The 16,711-nt window shown below is 42.5% G+C and overlaps 1 protein-coding gene across 11 annotated transcripts in view; it reads left to right on the top strand.

The window, feature by feature from the left end:
- DPF3 (double PHD fingers 3) overlaps nucleotides 1-16,711 on the top strand; it is a 225,779-nt gene that overhangs the window by 49,748 nt on the left and 159,320 nt on the right. The window contains exon 1 of one of the 11 annotated variants that reach the window (XM_043550217.1): nucleotides 11,394-11,524. The exons of the other annotated variants lie outside the window; for them this stretch is intronic. The gene's annotated coding sequence lies outside the window, so the exon portion shown is untranslated. Of the gene's footprint in view, nucleotides 1-11,393; nucleotides 11,525-16,711 lie in introns of those variants that run through there. 11 annotated transcript variants of the gene reach the window in all.

Raw genomic sequence — 16,711 nt, 5'->3', positions numbered from 1 at the left:
GGCCAGATTCTCACCTGTAGTAAATTTTGGTAGTTCCATGGACTTTAATGGAGCTGAGCCAATGTACACCAGCAGAGAAACTGGCCCATTCTCTTCACCGACTTTTTCCGTGAAGATTTTATTTTAATTCAGGATTTGTATCAACTCAGTTCTCCATGTTTGAAGCAATCCTGTGCTTGACCATTTTCTTATCACTGCATTGATGGCCTCTCAGGAGCAGCTCTCACTCTGTAGAACTGTGGCTTCTATTAGCAAGTTTCAGTGTGCTCTATTTTCCCCTTCCCTCCTCCTTCCCTGCTTTGTGTAGCAGATGGTGCTAATTCCCATGGTGATCCTTGAGGCAGCTGAGGTCTCTTCCCTGATGCCTCCACTGAATCATGGAAACTCCCTCTGGTCTCTTTGGAGAAGAGAACACATAGCTGATTCTTATCTTCTGTTTATGATTTTTAAGATCTTATTAGGATTATATTTCCCGTTGCTGGGGTTTTTTGCCCCTCTCCAAACTGTTCCCGGCATCTTTAGTATGACATTTCCCCTCCCATCTGGGGAATTTTCCTTTACTTTGTTATCAGCTGAATAATTTTGCATTCCTCTACGCACAACACAATTGCATTTGTAAACATTCCCTTTTGCCGCTATATTTACATTCTCTTTCAAGAGGAAAGGCTGACACCTTAAAGATAGTAAGATCATTTTAGTCTCATTAAAATAGTTCATTTTTTCCCTATTTTGTTTTCTGCTTCAAAGTCCTTTTTAAAAATTTTCATTTAACCTCAACTTTAGCACTAAAGCAGTCCCTGGCCTCTCCCTCTCTTTTGGGGCACCTCTCATGGCTGCCAACACTCCTTCCTCCCCATTGTTCCAACCAACTATGTATCATGCTCTCCCCTCCTGGATTCCCAATACTGGCTTCCAATCTCCTTCTATATCAGATTCAGATGTCTCATTCTCACCTTCAAAACCCTGCACAACTCTACCCTGGCCCTCCCTCTGGCGTAACTTCATTGAAATCAGTGCATTTATACTGGTGTGATTAGAAACAGAATTTGACCTCTTGTCTCTGATTGCCTCCTGCTCCGTCATTAGTGCCTTCTGGTTTTCAGTTTGCCTTGTTGGTCCTTTAGTTTCCCATAAGCGACTGGGCATTTTCCTATGGCTTAACTTCCTAGACCCTGTGCGCCATGATACCTAACTCCCCTCCTTTAAGCCTCTTTCAATATTCCTTTCTTTTGGTTAGCCTTTCTCTGCTGGTCTCCACACTGGCATTCATAGAGGATGCTGGACCAATTTCTGGTGCTGTTGAAGTCACTGGAAGTTTAGCCATTGATTTAATTTAGACCAAGATTTGTAATATAATCAGTGGTGTGGGGGAATGAAACCGAACTAACAAGTTCACACGTACCACCGAGCAGATCTTGTGATCTTTCACCATTGTAAGTTACAACTTCCCATGCTTTCTCCCACTGCCCTTTGTTGTTGTTGTTGTGTTTGTTGTTGTTTGTTGTGTGTGGGTTTTTTTGTTGTTTGGTTTTTTTTGTTTTTTGGCCAAGTCTTACTGTTAATCTATTTAGATAGTAAATTCCTAAGGGCAGGGACTTGCCTGTTTTCTTTGCTATAATGTGCCATGCACACCTGTGCACTGTATAAATGTAGCAATCCAAGGGGAGCAAGAGGGTGTGTCCTTCTGAAAATCTACCAAACTCTAGTGAGAAAAGGAATTGTATCATCTTCACACCAAACTGAATTTTTCAGCATGGTGGCTAGTACATCCTGGAAAGACGAGCTTCAGTGTCTGACTCTCCCCCTAGAGTGGAAATGAAAACAGAAAGGGGGGTGTAGTAGTTGATAGATATTTCCCCCCAACCCCATCCTTGTATCTCTTCATAGTGGAGAGGTATAAACACCTGAATGTCTCAGTTTGGGCAGATGTAGTGCACTTTTCAAATATTTGCATACAGACTTAATCTCTGTTCGTTCTTAATCAGGGAATTGCCACAGTCCTATGTTGTGGGAGAAGAAGCACAATGGCTGTGTGTGCTCCTTCGCTAGTTCCTCCTCTGGGATGCTAGTACCATGTATGACATCCTCTCTGATCAGCCTCTCAGGTGAGTCCTTAGAGGCCTTGGCTGTCCCAGTGACATATGTTTCAGAGTTGTTGTTTTGTAGAAAGCATTGTTTAGTTCAAACCCAATCTCAGTTGCTGGATGCAGTGGCTGTTGGGTCCAAACTTAAATAGGAAAATGCTACCAGAAATTAACCATAGAAACTATGTCTGTAGCATAGAAACTTCTGTCTGTAGCACTGAGGTCAAACGTAAAAGTATGCCTGGGGATTGAGGTTCGGGATGAGGTAGAAGTAAAATCAGTGGCTCTCATGCTCTTTGTGTGTGTGTGTGTGTGTGTGTGTGTGTGTGTGTAGGCTGGCTTGTGTATTGGTTATATAGATAGTCCCTAGCAGAGAGCAATAGCGTCATCAAGCAAACAGTTTCTCGGTTCCAGGAACTTCTAATCAGCAAGCACTATAACTCCAGGCTTCTTTCCCAGTCATCTTGGGCAAACGTGCAGATGTATTGTTTTTAACCCTTAATATAAGGCCTCCCTTTCACTCCAAATAGCGGTCACTAACCACCTGTGCTTTGTAAACTAGGTAGTAATACACCAAGTTTCTCCCAAACTCTGTTTGGCATTTTGTGGTACCAGTGGGATAATGCATTATATTTTAGTTTGCAGATGTCTTGAACCAGTTTGGATCTAAAGGTGTCCTACCTCTCACAATGTCATGATTGTTATAGAAATAGAGACATAGTTTTCTCTCAGTTAAAGTGATTTATCCTCCATTGAAGTCAAAGTTACTGAATGTGGAATTTTGGCCCTGTGTGAGAGATTCCTGTGATTTTTTTTTTTTTAATTTTTTTTTAAATCCTGTTTCTTAAAATGTTTAAGGTTCACTTGGCAACATTGTAGTCCTGGTTCTCCCCTACACCACTGTATAACAATCTACAGTATAGTCCCCAGTCAGTAGCTTCAGTGGAGTTACTCTTTATTTACATGTGGGTGAGAGGGGAATCAGACTCCTTGCGTCTCATCTGAAAAGCAAATGGTGGTGTGATGCAGTAGGAGAGCTGCTCTGTGCATCAGCCAGCAGTGAGGGTCTGTTGATCACCCCTAGTCTCTCTCCTTGATATGTGTTTAGCCAAGGAGGACTGAAAAGGACTCTTTAATTAGCCTGCTACTCCAGGGAGCATAAAAACTGGGACAGGAATCTAATCTGGCTTTCGTGGATGGTAGGGCACAGCAGTAGGCTGGCCAAAGAACTTAAATGTGAAACATTTTGTTTAAATATTTACATTTTAACCCTTAGGAAACTGGCCTGTGTTCCCAGCAGGATGTAACCTTGCCACTGGCTAATCTCCATGCTTTTGCTAAGGCTGCTGGTGGGGACTGTATAAAGGAAGGTCTGCAGCCTCTAGGGATTGGTCTGGGACCTCTTCTTGTAGTTAGTTAATCCTGCCCTGCTTCTCCTGTGGATGGTCTCCATCCTTTATCCCACAGACAGCCCTCTGAGTGGGAACCACCTCTTCTAGTTGTCCAGTTCTACTCTCTCCCTCAGCCCCGGAAGCAATATCTTCCTATGCCAGAGGCTGGGGATGTCCTGGCATGAATGGCAGAGCAGCTTCTTGCTGACGAGCAGGCCAGCTCATGAGAACAGGTGAGCAGCGAGAATGACGCTGGTGAGCTACTCAGGGTCCCTTTTTATACTTCATAGTGGAAACTAATGAAGGTGTTGGAGGGCTAATGTTGAATTCAAAGCTCTCCACATGATTGGCCTACCTTTTATCTCTGCCCCCATAACCTTCCTTGACAGCTACTTTCCAATGGAACAATGAAACTACTGGTCAATACAGAGAGGCTGAACGATAGTGGGAGCCACACCTCAACTTGGAACACACTCCCATGAGGGCTAAGAATGGCCACCAACCTCATGGCATTCACACCAAATGCAAAAATTACTCTTAGCTCTGTCTGTCACTTGTAATGCTGATATTATTCATCCATTTAAACATACTGAAAAATGCAGTGCTTTTTTATAAGGCCCAAGAACGTTATTTTCCAGTTCACTTCACAGTTTGTATATGCTGAGAAAAGGTTTTTACCTGGTGTGCTCCCGGTGCTGATAAAAATGTGTGCAGCTTTTCTGTAGCTCAGGCCTTTGGCAAAACAAATCCTGAGATCTCAACACTTTTATTTTCCTTCCAAGCTCAGCTTCCAATTGAACTTCTCGTATTGCCTTTGCAGCTTCCGCCTAGAACCCACATCCGACCCTTTTTTTGTTTTAACGTTATTTAGTTCCATATGTTTCCAAGGAAACAATCACCCTTGGAGTACCACCAAGAATGAATTTGGCCCAGTGAGACAAATCATGGATTGAAGCTTTATAATCTCTGATATGCTGTGGTACCAAAAACATTCTGCATGTCAGAGGCAGGGCTTCATTAGGATAATTCAGATCACACACTTCATTTAAGACATACTGCAAGTGAGGTTTTTTCCATCCCAGTTTATCAAAATAAATTTCAGTGATGTTGGTTCTGGTGAAAGTTTCTGGATTTCCAGAAGTTCTCTATCCAAAGAACCTGTACAACACGGTCAGTGGGAGTACTAGCTTCCCTCATATCTATTCCAACAGCATCCCTCCATAAGAACCTAGGAGAATTGTATAGCTTTCTCTACACTGATTTAGAAAGTGGATGGCTAAGGAATTGATGTAAGCTAAATTGATTGAGGGCGCCTCTAAACCAAAATAAGTGTTCCCACAAGGGAATTGCACCAATTTAACCAAACTGATTTAGTTTACTTGGTACAATTTCCTTGTATAGATGAGGCTATAGAGAAAAGTTTGGTCTCTAGACACATTCGTTCCTTTGCTAGGTGTGCTGTTGGTGGTGGTAGTGCTAGTTATGTGGAAACTTGTCCATTACAAAGTGAACTTCAATCCCCAACTCACATCTTATGGGTTACATGGATTCCTTTTGTTTTCTGGATAGGCTCGCCCATCTGGGATTATGAGAACCTCTTTCGTGCTGCCTCTCCCCCAGTCCCAAAACATTTCTATAGAAGTTGAAACAAAGATGCAGGGAAGTACGCAGGTGATGGACTGCTGGGCTTTACGGGCTCCCTTGTTGGGAGTTAGCAGGGGACTGAAGTGGATGAGGACTTTAGCTTGTGGGATTTTAAAACACTCAACCCATTTTTGAGGGAGATTGTAGGGGTCAGGGAAAGAAAGACGCTTCCGTTATCTGGGGCATATTTGTGTTCAAAGGAAAACTCTCCTCTGGGGCCTGTTATTCTTGAAAGCATCTCCAAGACTTTTATCATAGCCCAACCAAGTATTTTCTTTCTACTTTAACTAGTGATTGTGTATGGGATTCTGTCATTCAAAGAGTTCTGTAAGTACCCCTACAATGGAGATGTAGATTACAAGCTCTGAGGCACTTGGGAGGAGTCTAGAGGGTGGTAAAAGTGTCCAAACCCTTTTCATACATCCTTGAAGCACCTTGTCTTGAATTGAAAGTGACTGTTTGATTCAGAAATCCTATTATCTGAGGACCATTCTCACAATAACCCTAACAGCCCCTCTGTGTACTATCAGGGACTACTAATGGTTGTAAATGTCTGAGTAAGTTTTTTTTTAAACACTTTTAAATAAACCCTGAAAACACAGATGCTAATTTCACGGCACAGAATTTATTTCCCTTGGGTTCCTGAGAACCCAGTGTTTCTCCTCTACTTTACATCAAGACATGGCAAAAAGCCAACACATCAGAGGCATGATGGCTTGGGAGCCATGCACAAAGATCCCCAAACTCCTTTGAATTGAGACTCCTCCTACTTCACAATAATTGTACTGTATTTTACTTGTCAATAATGCTTCTTACCCCAGGATATCCAGCTGCTTTGCAGAGGGGTATGTGGGTAGATATTATCCTCACTTACGTAAAGAAAAATAAAGCAGAAGTAGGTTGCACAATTTGCCCAGGAATCAAAGCCAGAAGGGACACTGACTCCCAGTCAGAAGACCTTGCTTTCCTCAGTAACTTTAGTTACAAGCCTTTCTTCTATTCTGTTATAGGGAGGCTCCATATAATTCCCATTTGACTGCCACTTTATCATTCACAGACAAGGATTCTCCCTAGATGTCCATGAAACTGGTAGGAAAAGCACAAAAGTTAAGATCTGGGCAGACCTTCGCCAAGGATTGTTATTCTGTCCTCTGACTGGTCAAGCTTAGCTCCCCATCCACTCATCAGTTGTGCCATAGTATGTTGGACAAGTTGAACAAGAATTATTTTTAAATAGTCACATAGTTCTTAGTTCAAAAAACAACAATTAATACTCTTCCAAGTTAATAAAACCTTTACAGAATAAGGGAGGAGCAAATAAATTCAGATTAAATAAGAAGCAATCTGAACACTGACCAGAATGGAATGATTTTTGGGTGAGAAATATCTCAAAAGTGAGAATTCTTCCCTGATTTCCCCCCCCCCCGCCACACTTTTGTTCATCTCTGCACTTGCAGGTTGCATACAGAAATGGAAATGCCAAAATACTGTGAGAACAATTGCTTTTATGAGATGTCTGGCCTTTTTGGAACCCAAAATTATCAGAAATCCCATGAGGTGTTATGTTCATATGAAATCTCCATCCTAACTATGCAAAACCAAGTAGCTTGGATCAGAATTGAAACTGAGCTGAATCTAGTGAGGTTACAGGATCCTTTACCAAAGAACAGTAAAAATACTTAAAAAAAAAAAAAAAGTTTATGGATTTGGATTAAAACAGTTCATCAGATGTGTGTGTGGAGTACTAGAGTACCCATAAAGTACATATTGCATAAATGTGATCACTGACACGGTTTAAAAAAAATGTTCAGACAGAAGTGCGATTTATTTACGTTACGTTGGCAACGTCTCTTTTAAGGGTTGATCAAGAATGAGTTTCTGTAGGTTGTAGAGCATTTTTACTATCATCTCATCTCTCATCAGTGAAAATATAATTAAGAGGGATTAGGTTCTCTCTTCAGCCTTCCCGTCTCACTGTAAATGGGACCAATCCTGCTGTGAGGTTTTCTTGCGGCCAAGATGGAAGGTGAGGGCTATACCAGAAGATGTTCTTGGATTAATATGGTAATATAACACTCTTCCTCCTCCTTCTCCCATTAGAAATCATGCTACAGCTTTTGTGCTCCTCACATTACCTCAGAGTCATGGCTGAGGTAAGTAGGCAGAAGCCAAAGTCAACAGAGTGGCACCTGCCTATGCCAGCGGTGGGTCACTCCAGCCATTTTTTTTATTTTGCTTATATGAAAAACTCCAGGGCATTTTCAGGGTTAGTAATGGGCCAGGGCTTCTTTTTCACAGTTTATCAGAGAGTAGACTATGGCATCAGTGCAAGGCTGTCAACATCATGATTGGGTGTTTGGTTCAACAGTGACTTCATGAGGAAACAGTGTCACTTTACTGACCTACTGGCAACATAGCCTGCAGCACCTGGGTTTTCAAACTAACTTACAGCATCACTGCAATGTAAGCCACTCTGAGGTATGCAGCCCAATAGTACACAGCAGAGGAGGGTGACGTTTGGCTAAGAACTGTATGTGGAGAGAACCTCTACTATTATGGAATATTCCATGAGGGTTTTTAATGTCTATAAATTGGACAGGGCCTTGACTCTTAAGGTCTCATTCAAAAGATGCTCTCCTCCCTTCACTAGTATGCTGCCTGAAACAATATAAGTTGTACTTATTGGTTGTATTTGATACAGGAATGGATGATTTGAGTTGATCTGGAGAAAAGGAAGGGCTGTTTGTTGCTATATTTTAAAAGATTGTCAAGGTTGCTCATAGCCTTGGATGAATGGGTGCTTTTTATTTTAAAGTAGAAAAAAATTCAAATAAATGATAGACACTCAGTTTACCTACCTCAGATAGATCAAGGGCTGAACTGATCCCACTTGAAGATAAACGTGTGGCCTTCGGGAGTTTGTGTGCCATCATGAGGGATGGACTAAGCCATCTCTTTCAACTTGCACAGGGCGTTCCCTGTCATGGTGGTTTATTTAAGCCTTGTTTGCATAGCTATCTTCCAGTGGAAGCAGCATTACTTGAAATGGAATATACTGTTTGTTAAAGCTTTTTCCTGCGCCCACAACATGATTTAGTATAATGGGTTTGTGTAGCATGGAAGGGGAGAGAATGGGGTAAAAGGACAAGATCGATAGGTCTCTGCCTCTGAGCATGGTGAAGTCTCATCACAGTCTACTGTGATTTTTGCGCTGGGAATAATATGGCAAGGATTACGCCTGCTGCATGTGAACAGTTTCATTTGAATGAGAGGAACTTTTTGCTGGTATGTTAGGTAGAAAAATGCTTACGAGTAACTGAGCTCCTTGTTGACAGAATGGCTTCTGAGATACGTTCAGACTATCCATTTGTAAAGCAGTTCTGTGCAGTCACTACATGCTTCCTCTTTGGAAGATTTTCTGCCTGGGCACCTTCATAATGCAATCAAGCTGAATAGGAAGCCATGGTCGGGCTTGTATCCAAGGTAGCCTTCTAGTGAGGGATCTTTGGATATTCCTGTGTCTTTGTGTGTGTGAAAGTGAATTCATGACCTGATAGCACACAAAGCAGAGAAGCTGGACAGCCAAATAGACAAAGACTTGTGCTTGGCAGGGCACAGCGAGAAAGGAAAACAATTGAATAGTGTAGCTGAAAAAAAGGTTATAGGGTGACAAGATTGTAAGAACTAATAGGTGAATTATACTTCTTAACATCATGGAGACCTCTGGATGCAAACACAGCAACAGCTCCTGGTGGGCCAATCTGGGAAGATATTAAAATAATAAAAATAATATTACTTGTATTATCATAGTACCTAGAAGCCCCAGCCATGGGCCAGGACCCCATTGTGCTAGGTGCTGCAGAGACCTGGACCCAGAAGAGCTCACAATCTAAGTACAAGACAAGAGACAACAGATGGATGACAGACTAATGGGGGAGCACAAGGAAACAATGAGACAATGGTCAGCCTGTAACCTTCCTGTCCCTCTGTTTCAAATAAATATTAAGACAAATGACTGGAGTCACATGCAAAGGGAGGAAAGAACCAAAGGGGCAGTGGCAGGGAAGACATGTTGACTGTGTAGCAGGATGGGAAGGAGATAGAGTGTAGCCAGTTGGTTAAGAGCCGAGTGAGAACCAGGGTATCTGGGTTCAGTTCTTGCAGTGGAGCCTTGTCCTCTTTGTGCCTGTCTGTAAAAATGCAGATAACTCTCTCAACAGGCTGCCAGGAGGCTTAATTCATTGATTAAGGTGGGAAGAGCTGTAGAGATAAGCAGTGTTAGTAGGGAGTCACCAGGTAGTGGCATTGGCCAAGAAAGCTTTCAGCATTTATGCTTTGCTGTGGTGTTGTGAGCTCTCTTGGATACAGGCCTCACTGGTGCGATCTGTACGCTGGTCATCTTGGCATTGGGTTGTAACATGCACTAGGTGGGTGCTTTTCACCATAAGGCTGCTCAGAATAAGGCAGTCTGCTTCATAAAGAGTGTGAGTAGGAAGCAAGTCACACCTATGGCCCGTGATCTGCATTGTTTGCCAGTCTTTCCAGTTACAGTTTAGGGTGGTGCTTTTAACTAGGACCCAGCACGCTTAATGCTCTGTAAACAATATCAGAGATCACCTCCCTTCCTGTGGCATGCTGTGATGGATGAAATCGCCCAAAGCACTAAGCTATCGGCCCTCTAGTTTAACTGTGTAGGGAATCAGAGTATCAGCCGTGTTAGTCTGTATTCGCAAAAAGAAAAGGAGTACTTGTGGCACCTTAGAGACTAACCAATTTATTTGAGCAAGTGAGCTGTAGCTCACAAAAGCTTATGTTCAAATAAATTGGTTAGTCTCTAAGGTGCCACAAGTACTCCTTTTCTTTTTGTGTAGGGAATGGCAGAGTGTTTTCAGTGTGTGCGCAACAGTGGAATTTGCTCCCTACTTCAGTTCAGCAGAGCCCCAAACTATTCATCTTCAGCATATGCTGCAAGCTCTATATATTCTGCCAGGCTTTTCCAGAGAGGGAAGGATATATTGTGATAAGAGGGTGAGAGTTGGGAGGTGATTTTATGGGATTTGAAGTGTCTTTTATTTGTTTTCCTGTTTACTTTAAATGTGGCTTATTGTAACATTTTGTAAACATGTAAAGATCTCTGGGGAAAGGGGGCTTGCTCATCTAGGAGTTTGTTCTTTCTGCCCTGTAGCTCCTCTAGGAAATACTTGGTATTAAGACAATTTTTTTTCCCTTCCAGAAGTTCAGTCTTGCACAGTAACTTTGTCTAAGCTTTCATTTGTCACCAGTCTCTATTTGCCTTCTCTAAAGCTCCTAAAGGGGAATTGAAAGCCAAAGTCTGTTTCTTAAAGTGGATTATTTCATCAGCTCGCTCATTCATATTTCGAACGTTGCTGATCAATTGTACACCTGAGGAACTGCATTGTTTTGTTGTGCTGAGGGTTTCTCAGTTACAAAGCTTGGTTCTGAAAACCAGATTGGTCTTGAAAAGCAGCCTCCCTGTGGCAAATTCCCTTTGACTCCCTCCACCCACTAGCCATACAGCACCTTTACTCCCCTCCTGCCTGTAAGTGGACAGTAATGACATCATGAACATGCATTATTTTTCAAAATTTTCCCATTTGCTGGTGTGACTCAAGCCAGCTCAGAGTTTCGTAGCTGCCTCTTTCCCCTCCCAAAGACATTCCTCCTCGGTCATGCTGTCTGAGGAGGTTACTACTACTAAACAATCAAGTCCTGAAGTTTTTATTCATGACAAACCCTCACTGACTCCTTCATAATTTGGCCTATTAATATTTCTACCACCCTTTATTTTTAGCCTTCTTTCAGTATTAATACATGTAGGAACATCAACTTAAGTCATGATTCTCTCAGGACTCTTTTTACCTACTATTGTTAAAAATAACACCTCGGATGGCTACAACTCAGATCAGAAAAAAGCTACTGTATCCTATTTTTCAGGTTGATTTGCTGTGTACTTTTGACAGCACTTTGCATATAGTCAGTTTCACTTACGTTTGTGTGGATTTTTCCATAGAAGAAGGGGGGAGGGGGGGAAGAAACACACAACTGTAGGAAAGTGTCATTGAAAACCACACAGATTGGTAAGGGGGAAAACCCAATGGCAGCTGTCATGCCAGAATCTATTTTTAATTCACTTTTTCAAATTGACTAGGGCCCAGATGCACCTAGGTATTTAGGCACCTAACTCCCATTTTAGTGGGAGTTAGTCATCTAAATACTTTTGAGGATCTAGACCTAGGTTTCAAATTGGACTCCTTTGGGCCATATTGTTGAGACATCCTAACTAGTGGAAATGTCAGAAATCTAGCTGGCACCTTCTAACGTCTCTAACTGGGAAGCCTGCAAGAGTGATTGGGTCTAACGGAGTCCTGCGCAGGGATGCCCTAGGTAAGTTAATGGTGTTACACCAGGGATAGATCTGTCCCATTGTAAGCTTCTCCAGGCCTATCAGTAAAACAACCAGACAATGCTCTGATTAAAGCCAAGACAAGGAAAAGAGCAAAGGAAACTTTCTTCTTCTTCTAGGAAATGAAATTCTTTCCACACAGTTGGCAGGAACCCAAGAGTTCAGCTTTAACTTACCTGGGGAGGCTGCTCTAGGAACTCTGAAATTTAACTCTTACTGTAGTGAGTTTTACAAGATGTTTCATGGGTGCTGGGTTGTGTTTTTTTTCTTCTTCTTTGTCTTAACCCTCCTTTCTTCTCAAGCTCACCTAGAAAGTCGTCTTTGCACTCAACTTCCCATGCCCAAAATACTAACACAACCTGCTGGCTTTGCCAGAAAACGCTTAGCACATTAGCGGGTTTAACGGCCACAGTTGCAATCACTTAGGAGGCTGCAGAACTGCATAGATTTCATTCCAGGATCCCTTCCAGCTGGTGGCTTTTTTGACAGCACTCGGTGGCACATTTACAAGCACACAAAGCCTGCAATATAGATGAAATATGAGTTGCCGTACTACATGGGGAGCATAGTTGTGGAGGAGGAGGGAGGGTAACGAGAGCAGCTTGATAATGTCTATAGAGAGAGAAATTTGAAGTGGCTTGGGTAAGGTTTCCACTATTTAGTATCCTTATGAAAATGGTTATTACTACAGTTGCTCTGTTCTTGCTTAAGAAAAGGATCAGTGCTGACCTATCCAGCTCTCTCTGTAGTAAGTAGTATTTATGCCCTGTTGTTTTGGCTGGCTTGGGTAACTCTTGTCACCTGCAACTTATTTCTGTAATTGCCTCTGCGTCAGATTCTGCTGTGGGCTTTAGCAGTGTAAAATACAGACTAATTCCTTTGAGGTCAATGCAGTTACTCTGGATTTTTAAACTGGTGCATCTGAATGCAGAATTTGGCCTTCTGACTCTAGTAACACCTGCAGCAAGAACAGAGAGGCTCCCATGCTGCTGAATTGAGCCAGGCAACTGCTTATCTCTCCTGCAGATGTTTCTGCCTTTTTGTCTCCCTTAATGTAGGGAGAGGGGGAGTGACAGAGCATTGGAATGTGCCATATCCTTTCCGTTCTCTCCTGGTTGGTTCAGTGTAGCCAAAAGCTAGTATGGTGTAGGAGCTGGAGACTAGGTGCCAATCAACACAGCGAACAGGGAACTGTTTCATAACTAGTTGGTTCTCTGACCATATTATTGCATTTCTGACCGTGGGGATAGGCCCAAATCATGTTAGGAAATCGTGCTGTCATTCTAGCCCTGCCTTGAACCATATGCTAATGCTGTTGGGCCATATCCAAGTGTAATGACTGTTTAAAGGTGATAGCTTCCTGCCCATGTAGTACAGTATAGCTAGCATGTTTCTCAGCAAAATATCTCTGCTCACACTAGAGAGGGAAATTCTGCTGGAATGGTGCTAGCAATGGCCATGTTTGGACACTTCTGTAGGCAGATGGCATGGCAAGATTTCATGTGGGCCCGCCTTGCTGTTTCCTAGTGTATATTTTTTTTCTCTGTATGTTTCCTCTGGAGGGACAAGATGCTGGAGAGAGAGGGTACTGTCTCTAGAGGGATGGGACTCAGTTGCTCTGGTCTGCAGGGAGTAGCACTGACCGTCTAGCGCTGGCAAAGAAAAAGGTGTTTCTGTTGGTTTGGTTGTTGACAAGCATCCTAATGGGCACTGCATAAGTCTGCTGTGAGGACTGAGGACTAGATTACTTGAATCAGGTTGCCCTAGATATGCACTCCCAGAATGTAAAGGGGATTATACAGAATTTGGGGGATACCGGATTATTTTTTAATATATTGAGTATAAACCTATTTGGAAAGGCAATAAGCCATCTACTCCAACATGCCAGCTCTTCTAAACAATGATATTAATCCCCCTTTCACGTATTTCCACAACATTGCATGGTGCTGTAAGGAGTAAGAAGCTTTTTTTGACAGGTGTGCCCTCACTCCTTCCCATAATTGGGTATCCCCTATCTGAGTGGAATCAGACTGCAGATATTGAAGTGCTTGTGCATGCTGCAGCTTGGTGATTCCTGATTATGCATCATCTCTAAAGCACCAGCGGCTTGCTTCTGTTGTTGTTGTCTGGCTTTGGAGTTTATCTCCATCTACCCTTCCTGCCTCCCATTGCTTGCACATGTAACAAAGACATGCATTGGGCTAAATTCTCTATCCTTGATCCATGCAGAGGAATCTGGTCTGTGTGAGCCAAATCCACCATGCTGTCGCAGGAAAATGTTCCTAACTGGAACTGATTAGGACAGAAAGTAGCCAAGAAATACACGAAAGAGGGAATTGTGCTTAAATCATTAAATAAAAGAAAAAAACCCCCAAACAAATGGGAAGAGAACATGAAATTTCCTCTTTGATGTTCTGCGCTGGGCAGCTTTCAGTCTTTGTTTAAAGACTTTTCCCCCCTGTTTGCTTCTTGTTGGATTGTATCCAGTATTACAACGTTCATGTAATGCCTTGACTTAGCTATCGTTTTTCTTGGGATAATTATAGGTTAGCATAATGTATCTATTGTTCTGTTCCACAGAGCAGCATTGTCATATGGATGGCTGGGGTGGGGAGGGGGAGAATCTCTGTGAGTCTCCTGCATCCACACTGTGTCTTTAATTAGCATTCTTCCTCGCTTTTCCATCCTATGCTGAAGGCTGAGCTCTGCCCCTTCTCGGCCTGTTGCTTGCTCTCTCTTTCCAGCTGCTGTAATGGTGCTATGGCTGTCATTCCAGGCAGACTTCACTTACGTCCTAGAAGGTTTCTCTTTCGGAATGAAAATGACATTAGGCCACATGTTGAGCTACTGGTATTTATAAAGGAAGCATGTAGATTATCCTTTCCCAAACCATTAGTTGACAGGTTTCAGAGGAGTTTCTCTCATTAGTTTGAATAATTTTTATTAGTATCAGAGAGGAGAAAATATTATTTATTACATTGCTGTCCAGAGCCCCAGTCTGGGATGAGGATCCAGTTATGCTACACACTGTACAGACATGGAGTAGAAACAAGAGTCCCTGTCTTGAAGATCTTACACTTTTTTTCTTATATCAACATTTTGTCTTTGCCCCCAAAGGAAAGCGGTGGGGTACTGTTGTTGAATGTTATAAACTTGTCTTTCCGTGTTTGACAGGTGAGTAGTACCTAAGTGGGTGCTAGAAAAATAAAAATAATATAAAGTGGAAGAGCCTAGTTAAATAGCTACTGTTATATGCAAGGAAAAAAATCGTGGCTCATAATTAGGGCCCCCTACCAAATTCATGGTCCATTTTGGTCAATTTCACGGTCATAGGATTTTAAAAATAGTTTCATGATTTCAGCGATTTAAATCTGAAATTTCATGGTGTTGTAATTGTAGGGGTCCTGACCCAAAAAGGAGTGGTGTGTGTGTGTGTGTGTGTGTGTGTGGTGTCACAAGGTTATTGTAGGGGGGGTTGCGGTACTGCTACCCTTACTTCTGCACTGCTGCTGGTGGTGGTGCTGCCTTCAGAGCTGGGCACTTGGAGAGTGGCAGCTGCTCGGCGGGAGCCCAGCTCTGAAGGCAGAGCTGCCACCAGCAGCCACACAGAAGTAAGGATGGCGTGGTATGATATTGCCACCTTTACTTCTGCGTTGCTGCCTGCGGAGCTGGGCCTTCAGTCAGCAGCTGCCGCTCTGTGGCCTCCAAGCTCTGAAAGCAGCAGCGCAGAAGTAAGGGTGGCAACACTGCACTGCCCCTAACATAACTTTGTGACCCCCCTGCAACTCCCTTTTGGGTCAGGACCCCCAAATTGAGAAATGCCGGTTTCCTCTGTGAAATTTGTATAGTATCGGGTAAAAGCGCGCACAAGGCTAGATTTCATGGGGGGAGATCAGATTTCACGGTCCATGACACGTTTTTCATGGCCAAACATTTGAAAAGGCCCTACTCATAATTGGTTGAAAAGTCATGCAGTCAGTCATTTGGCTTCTGTTGTTGCCACCTCTAATGTAAACAATACTGAGTTCTGGAACAAGTTTATAGTCAATCAGGCTGCATATACAAATAGAGGCATCTAGATTAGTTATGCTGATGTCAGTGAAAAACATTTTTTGCCTTTGAGTTCATCAGGTAGCCTATGGAGATAGTTCCTGACTGGCTCATCAGAGGACAATAGTAGGCTTTTTTTCAGGACTTCAGACTCCCTTTGGAATGTTGATTTTTTTTTTTTTTTTAAAGGAAATAAACGCTATTACACTTTTGAAATCCATTGTTTTACTGCAGAAAGTTCCAGATATTCAGAATATATATTATAACATGTATATTGGGCCACATTCAACACTGGTATATTTGAACACAACTCCATTGACTTAAATAGTGGACAGGAATTTTGTCAATTTTCCCTTTCCCCCTGACCTCCCTCCAGCCCTATGCAGAAGGCCATCACACATGCTCTTCCCTTGAATCTCCTCTCTAAACCACAAGTCTACCATGAATCCTAGAAGTTAAAGATGGTGAAGACTATCCTGCTCCCTATCATTGCATAATTGTTCTCCACAGGACCGGACATTTGGTGTGAAGACTGTAACCCGAAGAAATGTTTTTGCACACTTATAGGAAGACAATTTGCAACTCTGAAATTATGTGTATGGGGCGGGGAATGAAGGGCATGCAAGCAGACTTTTCAGTGTGTCCTTGCAACATGACGAGGCCTTCTTAAATTAATCTCTTTCATAATAATAATTTGTGGAATTATGTCTCAGAAATGAAGAAACCAAACAGATGTACAATTTGGTAAACTGCAAGCATTAGATGGCCAAGCTTATCATCCCTGGTGTATGCTCATAGTGTTCAGGGAGTTATAGTGTGTGATGTATATGAATAAGGAGTGATGAATGTGACCCAAATTGTCTTTCAGTAAAATTCAATTTTTTGGTTTGCTTTCCAAAGGAATGGTGACTTAGAGATAGTGCTTTAGAAACAGATGATGTCTCTTGAATTCAATGCCTGCATCCTGAGAGAGAAGGAGAGAAGCAAGCCAGCCAATTCCTTACTGGGGATGTTTCCAGAGCTAAGGAACATTGCCAGGTGTGGTCACAGGCTGGTTCTGACCGCATTATGTATGTTTGAACAGCACTAGGATCCTCAGTACAACTGCTGTACTTATT

This window comes from Chelonia mydas, chromosome 6 (assembly GCF_015237465.2).
Source record: "Chelonia mydas isolate rCheMyd1 chromosome 6, rCheMyd1.pri.v2, whole genome shotgun sequence".
NCBI lineage: Eukaryota > Metazoa > Chordata > Testudines > Cheloniidae > Chelonia > Chelonia mydas.
This window is presented reverse-complemented; position numbering and strand designations above follow the sequence as displayed.